Genomic DNA, 15,457 nt, shown 5'->3' with positions numbered 1-15,457 from the left:
TTCAACCTTCCCATCTGAAAAATCAGATATTAATAGTGCCCACTTGGCAGGGTTGGTATATTATGTGCCAGTGTGTGCAATATAAATCTCTCACTCTGCCTGGTTCAAAATAAATGACAAGAGATTCCATTTTTACTTAGGTAACTTCTTTCTCCAAACTCTCGCACCTCTTGTAAATACCTGGCCCAAGAATGAGATTCTGGGCAATCCCACAGACGTGCTAACCTCGATGGGGCTTTAAGGTGAGCAACCTTTTTTCAGAGTCCATATCCTGGGTGTCAGGGAAATGCTTCCACCAGTGATTGACATATGTGGCCTGCTGCAGACTAATTTCTTCTGACATGCTAACTTGACTGCACAGTCACAGAGCATGTGCTGAAGTGCTAAACACCCCCAAACTGTGCACTTTCCAATCTGTGAAAGCTTTTTGGTGGGTCCAGGCTTTTTTCAACCTGAGGCATCATAATGGAGCGGCACATGGGCACTTCATTGAGGCAATCTGTCATCCTGCAAATGCTTAATAGCAGCAGCAGTACCTGTGTGTCCCTCTCAGTGAGCACAACACCACCAAACAGCTGCTCTTCTGTTGAAGCTGTTACAGCATTAATGAGCTTGCAGACAAAGAAGTGACTGTGTGGTGTGTGGTTTTGGGTCTGTACACAGGCAGGGAGTAAAGCACAGAGGGAAACTCACACTCAAAAATCATATTACTCTATACAAAATGGGTTTGAAGCCCAAAGAAACTTACATGTTTGTTGAGACTTCAGGGGTTGGAAAGGTTAGATCGTCCCTCTACTGTCGTTTAATATAAAGCAGCAAGCTGATGTCTATTTGGTACCTTGAAGTTTGTAGACTGTTTTCACACTTTGAACCTCCTCTGAACCTCTCCATATCTCTATATGCACATTATTTTACAGACTAGGTCAGTTGAATCCTTGGAAGTTTCAGCAACATAGATGCATTCGTGTGACCAAGAAGAGTCAGGGCAGCACCTGAATTGAAGTCTGTGGGACACCAAGAGCCTTGGCTCTTTGAAGAGTTATCAACAAACTCACACCTAGATCCTCCATTTAGACCAAGTGGCCAGTGCAGCCACTGAAAAGGAGGTCTGTGGTCAGAAGGAGCTTTCAAGGACTGAGCTTCTCTTCTAATGTTTTGAGTCTTATCTGCCAGAAAGATTAGAGAAAAGGCTAGGACAGCATAGACTTTGGCAATATCTGACCACAACAGAGGCCATTTCTCTGCCTTAACCAGGATGGCAATCCAGGGTCCTCATATAATACCCTCTGCCACCAATATAAGAGAATAATGATAGAAAAACAACAAAGAATACAGAACAAATGTAGACATTAAATCCCAAACTACGTCTACTACTTCTATAACTACTGCTCCTCCTACTGCAAATGATAGCAATAATATCAATAATGCAGATAAAACCACAATACCAAAAAAAAAATGCTATCAGTAGGTAGCATTTTTTAGTTTCAGTCATGCGGTAACTTAGGACAGCCCTCTTTGGGTTATTGAGAGAATTCAAGATAATATAAACCCTAAGTTACCGCAAGATTGAAACTAAAAAATGCTACCTACTAATAGCATTTTTTTGGTATTGTGGTTTTTTTCTGCAAATAACTTATTGAAGATCACAGAGTTTGCACATAGAATAATGAGGTGAGATACTCAGGTCTCTGATCCCCTAAGCTGTGCTATTCCTATTGGTCCATGATTGCTAAAGGAGACCAACAACCATAAAGTCAGAGAGTGGTGAGCCGGAAGTTAGGAAACCCCTGAAAAAAGGCTGTTCCTTCTGGTTATCCAATACTAACCATGATTCCTAGACACCCAGAAAATAGTTTTAGTCACCTGGTTTTTATCCATGTTTGGCCAAGAACTAAAGGACAAAGGAGCAGATTGTAAAAAAAAAAAAAAATCTAGCCTCAGGTGAGAGTTTAATGAAATCCTTTGACAGTTGTGTTAAAGTATCTGTGTATGTGAACACACACCCACATCCATGTCACAGTGGTGGAAGACACGAGCAGAAAACGGTAGGATGATTACATGTCCTTTTCTGCCTCCTGACAGCTATGAAACCACAAGTGGGTAGATTATAGTTGAAGATAAAAATAGACATTATACTGCCGCTTTCTCTTTCCAGCTTTTTTAGTCGCTCCAGCTTGAAAGCATATTGTAGCATTTTATTGTAGTCTGGGCTCTTGTGACTTCTCTTGTTTGTGATTCCTTTTTGGAAAATGAGAAACATTCCCTCTCCATAGAGAAATGAATTTGAGTGAGTGACAGAGGCATTGTGTGTGTGTGTGTGTGTTTGTGTATGTGTGTATGTGTGTGTGTTTGTGTATGTATGTGTATGTGTGTTTGTGCTTGTGTGTTTGTATGTGTATGTGTGTATGTGTGTTTGTGTGTGTATGTGTGTGTATGTGTGTGTGTATGTGTTTGTGTGTGTACATGGTATGTGTGTGTGTACGTGGTATGTGTGTGTGTTTGTGTATTTGTGTGTGTGTATGTGTTTGTGTGTGTTTGTGTGTCTGTGTGTGTGTGTGTGTTTGTGTGTGTGTGTGTGTGTGTGTGTGTGATGTACGCATGCCCATGTCCCTCCTTGGGCTCCAGTGCCTGAGAAAGGAAAGGAAAGAGAGAACGTGCACGTGTGTGCTTATGTGTGCCTGGGTTCCAGGGCCTTTGAGAGAAGAAAGCAGAGTGTGAATCTGAATAGAGCGGAAATTGGAAGTTGACACAGCTGTTTTTGTTTCACTGTAACCATTTTTAGAACCTCAGGATGCACTAAGCTTCCAAACAAGGCAGCCCACTTAGCTTTGAGATTAAACATGAGCCAGTGATGGGGAGTCATTTGAATGCATTAGACATATCATTCAAGCTCTGAAGTAGATCCCTCACCCCAGCATTATGGGTCACTTTGTAGAAGACATCATTGTCTGGTAATTAAACTGAATTCTATAAGTAGTTTCACATTTGGTAATACTCTACAACTCTTCCTTTCCAATTTAACATTTCCCATTCTTTCTCCTGAAATTTTACTCTAGGGTCACCTCACACTCAGCAAGGTACAGTTGTCAGTGTTCCTCAATTTAGGTTCTTGGACCCCTAAATAGTGTTGGTGTGTTTCATAACAGGTATTCCTGTTCCACTATACATTGAGTGGATTTGAATCTATCACGATTCTCAATCGTGCCAGGCTCTACTTCAAATGCCTTGTAAAGGGGTAAAAAAATAGACTTTGATACTGTACTGGCTTGGTATCCATCACAAATTATCAGCCTCTTCACTCATTCCACCTGCAAAAACATGATAGCTATTTGTAAGCTTTGAGACCTTGCTCAATTCACAATTGCTCTAGGTTCCATTTTATAAATCTGTACAATGGCAATGACAGTGGTGTCTAGGGTACAGGGCTGTTATGAGAATTGGATGAGAACACGTTTCAACAAAGAGCAGCATTGACCAACTGGGAGTGGGATGGCTTTGCCCACCAGGACACAATTATCAAGGTCTATAGATATTTTTGGTTGTTATACTGGGTTGGAATTGGAGGTGCTAATGTCCTCTAGAATAGAGGCCAGGGATACTGATAGACATTCTACGATGCACAAAGCAGCCCCCCATATCAGTACCCAAATATCAGCAGTTGACAGTTTGAGACTTTCAGGTATAAAGCCCCGTACATTAGACCTGCATTCCAACTCTGGTTGCCACCAGCATAACTAGGTAATCTTGAGTAAGTTGTTTAGCCATTTGGAGTTTCAATTTCTCCATCTGTAAAGCAGTGATAAAAATTCCTGCCTTGCAAAGTTAGTGGGGGTTCAAAGAAGTAATATATAAAACATGTCTTGCACATTTTTAGGAGGGTCCTTTCTGTTACTTCCTTACCATGGCTTAAAAGGGATGGTTTCTGCATTCAGATGAATCTAGAAAACCCAAGATTTCCTCACCTTCAATTTGTCAAGTGAAATACTTTGAGTTGGCACTAGGCAAGGCCCAGATGGCCCATCATCTGAGCATGTATGCATGGCCAGCCCCTGTTACTGAGGTTAGGAATCATTGGGCCCCCTATTGGGCCACGGCTCCAGGAAAGCCCTGTAGACAGCCACAAACTGAAAGACTTGTCTTGAATACTCTATTAATCCCACGATGTTATTTTCAAACAATGAAGAACCAGTTTATTGGGAAAGGAAAGCACAAAGCCTATAAATAAGTCCAGATAATAAGGTGAGGTTTCTGATCTATACAGAAACACTGCACCCTGTAACATTTGGGCCTTTGGACTTAGGATTCCCCAAGTTATCACCAATTACTCAACTATCCACATGAATTGAAAAGAGGATAAGTGTAGATAAATTAATGTAGTTATAAATTTTATGCATGTACCCAGAATGCAAAGACTGTTCAAGGATATGCTAGACCTTGTGCATAATCAGTGGGATAGGGGAAACTTGGAATTTTACTACTGTGAGAAAACTTTAACATACAATGATCACAAACAAAAAATAGTTGCCAGATCTTTATATTTACTTACACAGTGAAAGAGATGCACAGGGATCTCACCTTCCCTCCCAATTTCTCTCTATGTCCCAAGGCCACTCAAGTCATCTTTATTCCCCCACTTACCAGCATAATTAATTTCAACTGATCCTTGTGAACAGAACCTATATTTTCCCCCCACTGCCTGTGCACAAAGCACAAAATGACCAAGGGTATTGTTCAAGCTCTCAAATCAAAGGTAAAGCAAAAGAAGACCTCTCTCCCTAGAAAATTAAAGGCTCCTGCACCATAAGATATGATCAGAATCAGGCCTCTTACTCTTCATTGTTTGAACCTAGTCATGTAGCTTCCCCCTGGGAAGGGGAGGAAGGGAGCAGGTGAATGGCTCTGCTATAAGATATCTGCTCCAGACAGAGATGGAAACAAGCAAACAACACACAAGTGCTGCCACAGCATGGAGCCTGCAATGAAGTCAGCAGGCAGATGCCGCCTTGCTCTCCCTCATCGTTATCACACACAGCTGCATTAGCTTTTATTTTCATTCCAGTCAAATACACTGTAAATTCATCCTGCTCATCAGAAACTCTTCCATTAGAGACATGAGAGTTTAAGGCAATCCCATCCAACTGCCAAGACAAGAGGAACTCAGACTCCCAGTCCTCTCTGCCCTGGGTAGGCTAGGCCACACCAATGGAAGACTGCTTGTCTTCTCAGTGATAGTGCTGGCGCACTCCATGGGCATTCCGAGTATGGGTCTCAGGACACTGTGGAGAAAGAGCCCTGCCCAGAGCTCCTCAGCACTGTCATCTTTACCTTGAAGAAATGTACTCACCATTTACCCTGTGTTTGGGGAAAATGCAGTCCTTACAATAGTCTTGGAGGTATGTAGGTCATTGCTTTATTTCATAGTGGGACAAAATGAGTCTCAGAGAACAGACAAGGGCCTCCTTTCCCAAGGAGGTCTCCTCAACTATACAATTCACTTTGCAATGAAATATCTGCAAGTGGTTAAGAAGAATCTGATCTTACTACTTCCTCCCTTAAAACTCTCTAAAAGCTTCCCCAGTGCCTAAGGCTGTGCTTCTCAATCCTGGCTTCACACTAGAGTTACCTGGGGAAACCTAAGAAATGCCAGTGTCTTGGCCCCAAACCAGACCAATTAAACCAAACTCAGGCTTGGCATTGGTGTGTTTTGAGAGCTGCTAAGCAATTCTCTAGTGCAATCAAGAAGAAGCACCACTGCCCTAAGCGGTTCCTGTAAGGTTCCTTAGCATTGCTTGCAGATCTCCTGCTTATCTTGGTAGCCTCATCTCTTCTACCTTCTCCCACATTACTCCCCACCACACATCTATCTTGGGCCATCTTGAGCTTCTGTAGAGGAGTACATGCTCAAGCCTCTCTGCTGTGATATTCTACCACCTATCTAGAATGCCCCTCCCTCTGCTCTTCACCTGGCTAAATTCTACTTGTTCCTTAAGATTGAGCTCAGTACAACCTCCTCTAGGAAGCCTTCCTTGACACTACACCCAGTGATCCTCCTAGGTGCTCTAAGTGAGCATGCCTCTACCACTCTAGTACTTCACAGTTGATTTTTATTACTGGAATGAGTGCCTTGAATGTGTATCCTCATGCCAGGGCACTCAAAACATGTGCTTACCTAAAAGAACTGGTCACTCATCCTGTACACTAATGTTCATTGCATCATTATCCACAATAGACAAAAGTAGGAAGTAACCCAAGGAAAAGCAAAATGTAGCATATACATATAAGAGAATATTGTTCAGCCTTAAAGAGGAGAGAAATTCTGACACATATTACAATTTGAAAATGTTGTACTATATGAAATTAGCTTGAAATGCAAGGACAAATATTCTATGAGGTACTCAGAACATGCAAATTCATAGGGACAGAAAATATAGTGATGACCAGGGAACAGGGGGTGGGCAGAAAATAGGTTGTGGTGAGTTATTGTTTAGTGGGCATAGAGTTTATGTTTGGATAATGAAAAAGTTCTAAAGATGGAATAGTGGTGACATTTGCATACCATTGTGAGCATACTCAGTGCCACTAAATTGTATACATAAAAACAATTAAAATAAAATAAAGTAGTATAAATGCCTATACTCCCAGCATTCAGGAAGCTAAGATAGATTGTTGAGTTTGAGGCCAACCTGGAACACACAGCAAAACTTATCTCAAAAAAAAAAAAGGTTAAAATAGGAAGATTTACATTCTATATATTTTACCACATAAATTTTTTAAAGTTTGCTGAATGAATAAGTAAGTCATACTGCACTTAGAAGAGTATATAAAGTCATATCAATGTATTTATCTGCTTACCTTTCATTTCAGTCATGAACAAGTAAGCTACACAGGACAGGGACTCTGTCTTGTCCATCACGGTATCTTTAGCATCTAGTATAGAGTTTGGAACACAGAAAACACTAAAAGTTATTTCTTGAATTGCTAAATTCATTTTTCTAGAGCACACTATCTGATGATATATTTGCTTATGCCTTCAGGTGTTCCTAAAGCTGAGCTCTTCTTCTTGCTTATGTTGCTAAGTCCCTCCCATCACAGCTAGCCCATGTTTACGCCAACAGGTAAGAAATGTTTCTTTTATGCTACGGGCAAAGTTGTGTTGTCCTCTTAACTGCTCTGTCCCTGGCATGTTAGTTATGCTAGCTTATTGTTCACAATATTCCTTTCTAGTTTGTTCCAGTGGCCTTCTTTACAAGGCAGGAAAAAAAGGCCCCAAATTCATTCCCAGCCAGGCTAAGGACTCATTAACTGGTCTAGCACAAAACGTACTCTAGAAATGGATGAGAAATGACTACCCTGCGGGATTTAGACTAGAGGAGTTTACAAAGTTATCAGCCAAAAATAAGAGTATATATAGAGAGAGTAGCAGACATATCATGACTGTGCTGGATAAGGGGTGGGAGGGGGAGAGAGAGAGAGAGAGAAGGAGAGAGAGAGAATATGTAGTAACTGTCTTAGGTGCTCACAGTCTTCCTGATTCAACTGCAGGAACTACAGGATGTCCTTAAAATAAACTCCCTTCATTAGAGGGTCTAAATGAGTTACTAGTCCCTCATTTGGTAATAAACCCAACCAATCCAAGCCAGCACCTGTTGGCAAGATGGCGAACAGTTCCATAGGGGATCACTGAGAGGCTGTGACATCCATACACCACTTAAATAGCTCAACAAAGTGGATCACTCCACACAGAGATGGCATCTGGGACTCTATTTACCAAACAAAATGTTTCAGACCTCATCACCTCATACCAAGGATACCAACACAGTTTCTTCCCTCTCTTTCACATTTCTTCTGTGGCACACCAACAGGCCCCTCCTCCAAACCCTCCAATGTTCCCACTACACTACAGAACTATCATTTAATTTGCATTCATAGAGTAGGGCTTCTCCTCGGGGCTGTATACTCATTGTCTCACTTCTTCAAATTCCTAATCTGCAATTAGGGTTGCCATGTTTATTTTGTAGCTATAGCAATTGGGTCATGAAAGAACTGAAAAAAATGACCCACAACATAGAACTAGGAACCTGCAGAGAAACAAAACTGTACCTGTTTCTAAAGGATCCCCAGCTTACATATTCATGCTTCATTTATTCAAACAGATACTTATGGAGTGTCAAGCACATGTGCAGAATCATGCTAGATATCCGAACTATAAGAGATTATTCACTGATAGAATGTTAAGAGTACTATGATACAATGCAGCGCAGCTAGTATTAAGTAGGGAACATGAACACTAAGGAAGCCAACTGCCAGAGCTCTTGCATGCTGCCTCATCATTCAGGGAAGTCTTTCTTGAGGCAGTGTCATCTGAATTGCTCCAGAAGTTGAATAGGAATGAAAACCTTGCTTTCCTGTCAGAGACATTATCTTTGTGGCAGAGTGGCTGCCTGATAACTTGTCTTTCATTTTGACTGTCTTGGACTAATGGACCAGGGAGATGGGCATGTAAGGGGTAAAGGGAAAAACTCCAAAATACCTCTTAATTGCCAAATCATATTGCACATTTCAACAAATACCTATCCTTTGTGTTTATAATAGTTCCTGTGTAATTCGGAAATGAAATCTACTTCCTTCCCCAATAACTTGTCTACATTGCTAGTCTGTTGGCAGGGCTAATTATGTTCCCTAGAACACATTCCTGATTGCACAGAATTAAGTAAGGCAGGTGCAGAGGTGATAGAATAAAGCAAAATATATGACTTATATGACAGACTGATTGGTTTTAGGGTATGAAGAGTAAAAACAGAAAATGTTATATATGGAGATTAGGGGAAAGAAACAATAAAGTCATTCTTTTATACAGATAAATCAAATGAAACTGAAAAAATTTTTAGCACTTTCTTCTATTATAAATGTAATCTGAACACAGTCTTACTGCCTTCCAGCCTTTTGTGGGCTTCTGTTTCACCTTCCATTTAAGATATAACTAAATTAATTTAGAAAACTATTTTGATAGAATATTGGATTTTGAATTTATAATTCAAAGTAATTCAATCCTTACTTCAACGTCACAGTGAAAGTAGAAGCTATAAACACTTTTACTTTGTAAGAGCTTTTCCAAGTGGGAAAAGAGATGGAAAATAAATTTTGAATAAAAGCAGAAATAGAAAACCTGAACAAATAAGCCAGACTATAAACTCAAAAACAGATCAGGTGAATTTCAAAAGTGATGAAATAGTTGTGAGAATGGGATGTTCTCAGACCAGAAATCCTGACTTGTGGTTTTAGTGATGCCATCCTTAAAAGTGACACTACAAGCCTAGTGCAGTGGCTCACACCTGTCATCCTAATTACTTGGGAGGCAAAGATTGAGAGAACTGTGGTTAGAGGGCAGCCTGGGTAAAAAGATGGCAAACCCTCATTTCAACCAATAAAAGCTGGGCATGCTGGTACAGGCTTGTCATCCCAGTTGTTCAGGAACCGTAAATAGGAAGATCATGGTTCAGGCCAGCTGGGACATGAACATGAGACTCAATTGAAAAAAATAACTAAAGTATAAAGGGCAGGAGGCATGGCTCAAGTGGTAGAGCACCTGCCTAGCAACCATGAGATCCTGAGTTCAAACTCCAAAGCCAGTAATTTTTATAGTGATAGCAATATTAACATACACTGCAGCTGTATGTTCATCACCAAATCCCATTTCTTTTTCTTCCAGACCCACCCTCCCTACACACATTTCCAGCCTTGCCTGGATGAAGTGCAGCCTTGAGACTGAGTTCTGGCCAATAAAATGAGAATTGAAGTCCTAGGGGAACCGAGACTACAGACAACCATCCCATCTGCCTTGACCAATATTGGACCATAATGACAAGAGCAAATGCATTGACAGAGTTTCAGGTTTTTTTGAGGCAACTCAACAATCTTAAGCAATATACACCAAATAAAGCAGAGCCCTCCAGAGTAGACTACAATGTCATAGACCATGAATAAGTTAAATACAGGAGTCTTAAATAGTTCTACTAGACACTAAGAATTGAGAAATTTCTTATTAACAAAAAGTATTTGAATAGCTTCTGAGACTCCAAGTCATTTATAAGGAGCCAAATTTTGAAGTAGGAGTGATCATAAAGAAGTATAAGTACAGGGTACCCAAACTGGTACCTAAGATGTCCCTTGTGAGCTTCTGAAAGATCTTTGCTAAATTCCACACACATTCACAAACACCTATGGAATAAACTATGAAATCACTAAAGTTGGCACCTACCACACTCCATAATCTCATTCCTATTGCTTCTTTAACTTCATCTTCCACCACTATCCAGCCTCTACATGGACTTCCTACATGGCATGTGTTTCTTAAACAAGTGCCACTTCTGTACCTTTATGTATAACCTCCCTTTGTAAGGTGAGCCCTTCTCCACCTCATCTGCCTGCACATTTTATGATTGTCTTTTCAGGCTGAGTTTAAACATTCCATGTATCCATCTCTTTTGCAGATATCTATTCTTTCTAGAAAACATGCTTCTCAAGCTGGGTTTCCAGAACCCTTTATAACCAATGTATCACAGCACTCACAACTATAATTATCTTCATTCCTGTCCCTGGCTCTACTCATAGGCCTTTAATGGCAAGAACCATGTTTGACTGAGCTCTTTACTCCCTTGGTCAATCAAGTATCATACACAAAAAGATATGAAACAATAGGCAAATGATTGAGTTAAAAATAAAGCTCTTTTTGGAGGATACAGTACAAAGATAACTGGAGACAGTGAAACACACAAAAAATATTTTCCAGAAAACCCAAAAACTATGCCATCTAAAAAGCCTATTGCAACTCTTGAATAAAATTCACTTTTCAGATTGCCATTCAGGCAGTCTTGAGGTTGCATTAAACTTTACTGTGAGTACAGACGTCAAAGGAAAGTAGGCATGAGTGGTGGAAGCCTTAGAGAATGTATACAAAGAAAAAGTGAAAATGACAATCAGAAAAAGGAAGGTAAATTTGGATTGAAGAATTTCTTGTCCCCCAAAAAAGCCACCCATTCCTGTCTTCATACCTTAAAAACATTCATTTATATTTCCTTAAACTAAGCAAGTATTTATTCATTGTTAAAATGTAAATACCAGGAGTGGTCTCCATGTCCAACAATAGGGGGATGGTTAATTATATCATGCTGTCCAAAGAAAGGACTTAAAACCTCATGGGAAAATAGTCACCTAAATTCTTCAGAAAACAGCAAGATATCCTACCTACCATATGATATCAACAATATATTTCTAAAATATATTTTTATCAAGCAATGGAAGGAATGAAATAATTATGGTTTTATGACAGTAGAGTGGAAGGTTGTATTTTCTTCTGTATGCTTTTTAATGTTTTCCAGGTTTCCTAGAATGAACACAGAATACTTTTCAATTAGAAACTAATGCAAGAACATACTCATATTTAGCTGCCTGGGTTTGAGTCCTCTTTCCACCACTTTGTAAACATGACTTTCATACACCTGCCATGCTTCTCTATTATTTTAGCTTTCTCATCGCTAAATGGAAATGATGGGGACTTGTTTTGGCTTTTTTGTTTGTTTTTTGGTGGTGGTACTAGGTTTGAACTCAGGCCTTCCTGCTTGCTAGGCAGGCACTCCACCACCTGAGCCATGCCTCCAGATCTTTTGTCCTGGTGATTTTGGAGATAGGGTCTCACCTTTTGCCCAGGCCAACCTGGACCGTGGTCCTCCTACTTTATGCTTCCTGCTGTAGCTGGGATGACAGGTGCGTGCCACCACCATGCCCATCTTTTTCCATTGAGATAGGTCTTATAAACTGGGATGTCCTGGAAGCATAATCCTCCTGATCTCAGCCTTCAAATAGCCAGGATTATAGAAGTCACCTGCACCTGATTTGACATTTTATTTTTAGGGTTTTTATAAGAGAATCATGAGGCGATTCATACAATACACTCAGAACAGTAGCAGTGAGGCCTGCTCAGAGGAAACCTTGGTAAATGGCATCTAATCCTGTTGCATGTGAGGAGCCCAGGGACCTGAACAGCTGCATAAGAAGGAGAGAAGATCAGCTCAGATACCAAGCTTTGTTCTCTACCCAGTTTTACCGATGACCACTCAGGAATTCAGCCCAGTGAGTTATTGGCTCCCCATCAGACAAAATCAGTATCTCTTTTGCTCAACACAGCTGCTGGGAAAGGAAGGAAGAAAGGAGCAATTTTCAACTTTATTCTCCATTGCCTTTGTCTCCTTTCTCACTGCACCTTCCCTTTCATCTGTGTTTTGTCTTAACTGCCAATTTGGGGCTTAATTGGCAGAACACAAAAATCTAAAGTAAAAACAAAGCTCAGCAGAATAAAAAGAGAAAAAGAACAAAAAAAATGAAGGCATGAATGGCAGACTCAACTCTAACTATAATCAGAGAATCAGGCTGTTGTGGCACCATAACATACATGACCTCCTAGTGAAGTGGACTAATGTTTCATTTACTGCTTCAATTTTCTCACGGCAGGGATAATTTACCTGTGTGATGATTGCATTCTGCCTCCAGGGTCTCAGGAACTCTTGCCGACCATTGTATCTTGAATGTGGGAAATCTATCTGCATTCAGGCTAAGAACCGAAGATAACTTGGGAGGCAAGGCAATCTCATTTCCCCTCCAACACTGTTGCTGACTTGGATTCAATCTATTAGAGTCAATTGGCAGATTTGCACAGGTATTCTAATTATAGATATTCAGATAGCAGGCACAGGTTCCGTTTGCATTCTAGGTTAAAGGAAAAAAAAATCAATGTCCACAGACAGGAAGAAAACTGAGCACTTATTTTGAAGCCAGAAATTACAACAATGCCAGACCCAGAAGTTGAGTAGAGAAGTTATAGGTCAATGCAAAAATATCAACTTCATTAGAAAGAATGATGAGAAGGGACAAACAGAATTTTTACCTCCAAGTTACAAACTCAAAATGCAACCCAGTCCTGCCTATATGATGTTCATAACCCATTGACAGTCCATGTGAAAAAGGCTGGCTTGAAGATTACATTTTTACTAGAAATGGCCATCCTTTGGGCTGAGAAACTGAAAAACAATAGGATCCTCTAAATGAACTCAGCTCTGAGAGGTATAGTCCAGATGCACAGCTTTGTCAAATTGTAATTTTTTAAGTTCATTTTCAGCCGTCTTGACCCAGATCAGAGGCTGCAGACCCTGGTAAGGTGAGGCCTCCTAGAGGAAAGTTTGTCAGCAGCACTTGCCTTATCTCAACTTTCAGCCACAGAATCAGAAAGAGGGAACAGAAAACATAAAGGTACATCCAAATGTTCAAATCTCCTTCCTCCAAGCTCCCAGGGCTCAAGTTACTCTCAGATACCAAATCAAACTCATGATCAAACCGAGCTCTAAAGTAAAAAGATCTCTAACAATTTTTAGGCTTTTTTTAATTGGAAAACTATTATTTATTAAAACATAACCATGTGACAGGCACTCTACGAGGTGCTTTCCTAGACTTCATTCATTTTGCAAATATTTAATGCACAGCCATAAAACCAAACATTAAAAATAAAATTAAAAAGACATAGGGATATTCCCTGATACAAGGGAATCTTTTGGAGACTTTAGTCCTTAAGACTGAGGCAATTTTTACCTATGTCTCATTCCCAAAAGAATTTTAAGTAATTGTGTTAGTATCATCATCATCATTCCCATCTTATAGGGTTGGTCATAGTGGCTAAAAGAATTTAAGTAAATTTCCTGAAATCACACCAACAGAAATTAGCAAAACCCATAACCCAACATTGACTACCAAGTCCTTGGTAGCTGGCTTACAACATGACACTTCTTATTGTGGTTCAGATGTACTCACTTCCCAGAGAAACCAAACCAAAATGGAGACAATAGTGTACCTGCCACTGATCTAAAAGCCTGATGAAAAAAAAAACAGCATGTTTTTCCTTTCGTCATGACCATCTGAATCATCCAAACTGGTCAGTGCTTCCTCTAGAGGTATCAAGTCCTTGTGCATGAAAACTTAGTGTTCACATTGGATTAAAAATTATTAGTAGCATTCCACACTATGCAGAGCAGAATCAGAACACTGAAGTCCTTCCCATGATGTTGAGCAAGAAGAAATGCTCTTTCTTTTCAGAAAAAGTCCAAGACAGAAATGCAACATGGCAGGGTGAAGAGAGCACCGCATTTTGCACAAAGTCAACCTGAATTTGAACCCTGAATCCATACTTGGGCAGTTTTATGCCTCTCGGCAAACTAACATCAGTCTCCATGTCTGTATGTCTCATGTTGCAGGATTGTTGGCAAAATGCATGTAAAACACCAAGAGATGTCCCGGCATATGGTGACAACTTAAAAATTGGTCCCTATTGCTTTTGTTCCTGGTCCTCCTAAGCCTCTGGGTCTTGACATGCAGCAGAAGAGCAGTTTCATGGCATGTGCCATGGAATTCTCTATTCTAACTTCCCAGGAAAAACATGCTGCTCTCCTCTTGGAGCACACACCTCCTGCAACTGAGCAGTCACTTGCTATACATTTCTAAGACCATCCATACAAGCTAAAAAACCCTCAGAAGTCACTGAGAAGTTGTTCTTTATAGAGTGCAATTTCCTGACCCAAATCAGTCTTTGCCTTTGAATCAGTTTATGTTACCAGTTATTTAGCAGATTGATTGCTGCTATGGCAACTGCACATCCCTCTGCACAGATGCGGGCATAAGTCCTTGATACGATCCTGGCTTAGTCTCTCTGGCTGCATTCAATACATGCCAAAAATTAGAAAATATTGGGAAAATTAATTGCTTTCTGCACTATAGGCACTGGAGCTGCATTGTGGTACAAAGAATAAATGAAGCCTGGTGTGTAAAGCAAGGGCTACAGCTTATCACCCAGCAGCCTGAGAGGAGAGAGAACTAAAGAGTCCCCAGCTGTGCTCTGGCCACAATACTCACCTTTGGTTTCCACAGTTTCTGCCAAATATCAATGCAGGATGTATCCAGAGACCGCAAATGTCATTTGGCAATGATTTGGAGTCCTTCAGGAAAGATTTCCACCTGGGTAGGAAAGTATGAGCTTTCCTTGCATCAGAAAGAGTTGGATAGATACTCTGAGTATTCCACTTATTCACTGCATGGCATTGGCCATGCACCTCAGTTTTCCCATCTACAACATGGAACTAAGAATGGTATCCATTTGCCTCTGTTGCTGTGAAAGCGGTAGGAAACCATAACCCTGGCATATGGATGGAGTCTAATAACTAGAACATTCATTTAAAAAAAATTTTCCCTCTTTGGTTTCCTTTAATTCCTTATCCTTTCTCTCTGGTTAGCAAGAGAGAATATTAATTAGGCTTATTAATTAGGCTTATTCATTCGGAGCTGGTTCTTTGCTGCTTTCTAGGTATTTCTAATTTAACAGGTTTGAGTCTCAATACCACTCCCCCGTGTCCAATTTCCT

At 40.3% G+C, this 15,457-nt stretch overlaps 1 long non-coding RNA gene across 1 annotated transcript in view; it reads right to left on the bottom strand.

Moving 5' to 3' along the window:
• LOC141415641 (uncharacterized) overlaps window positions 1–15,122 on the bottom strand; it is a 67,438-nt gene extending 52,316 nt beyond the window's left edge. Inside the window, exons 1-3 of the long non-coding RNA XR_012440628.1 lie at window positions 14,953–15,122; window positions 12,519–12,762; window positions 6,853–6,927 (exon numbers count right to left, since the gene is read on the bottom strand). This is a non-coding gene — a long non-coding RNA (uncharacterized lncRNA). The remainder of the gene's footprint in view (window positions 1–6,852; window positions 6,928–12,518; window positions 12,763–14,952) is intronic.
• Between the last annotated feature and the right edge of the window lie 335 nt (window positions 15,123–15,457).

This window comes from Castor canadensis, chromosome 13 (assembly GCF_047511655.1).
Source record: "Castor canadensis chromosome 13, mCasCan1.hap1v2, whole genome shotgun sequence".
Lineage (NCBI taxonomy): Eukaryota > Metazoa > Chordata > Mammalia > Rodentia > Castoridae > Castor > Castor canadensis.
This window is presented reverse-complemented; position numbering and strand designations above follow the sequence as displayed.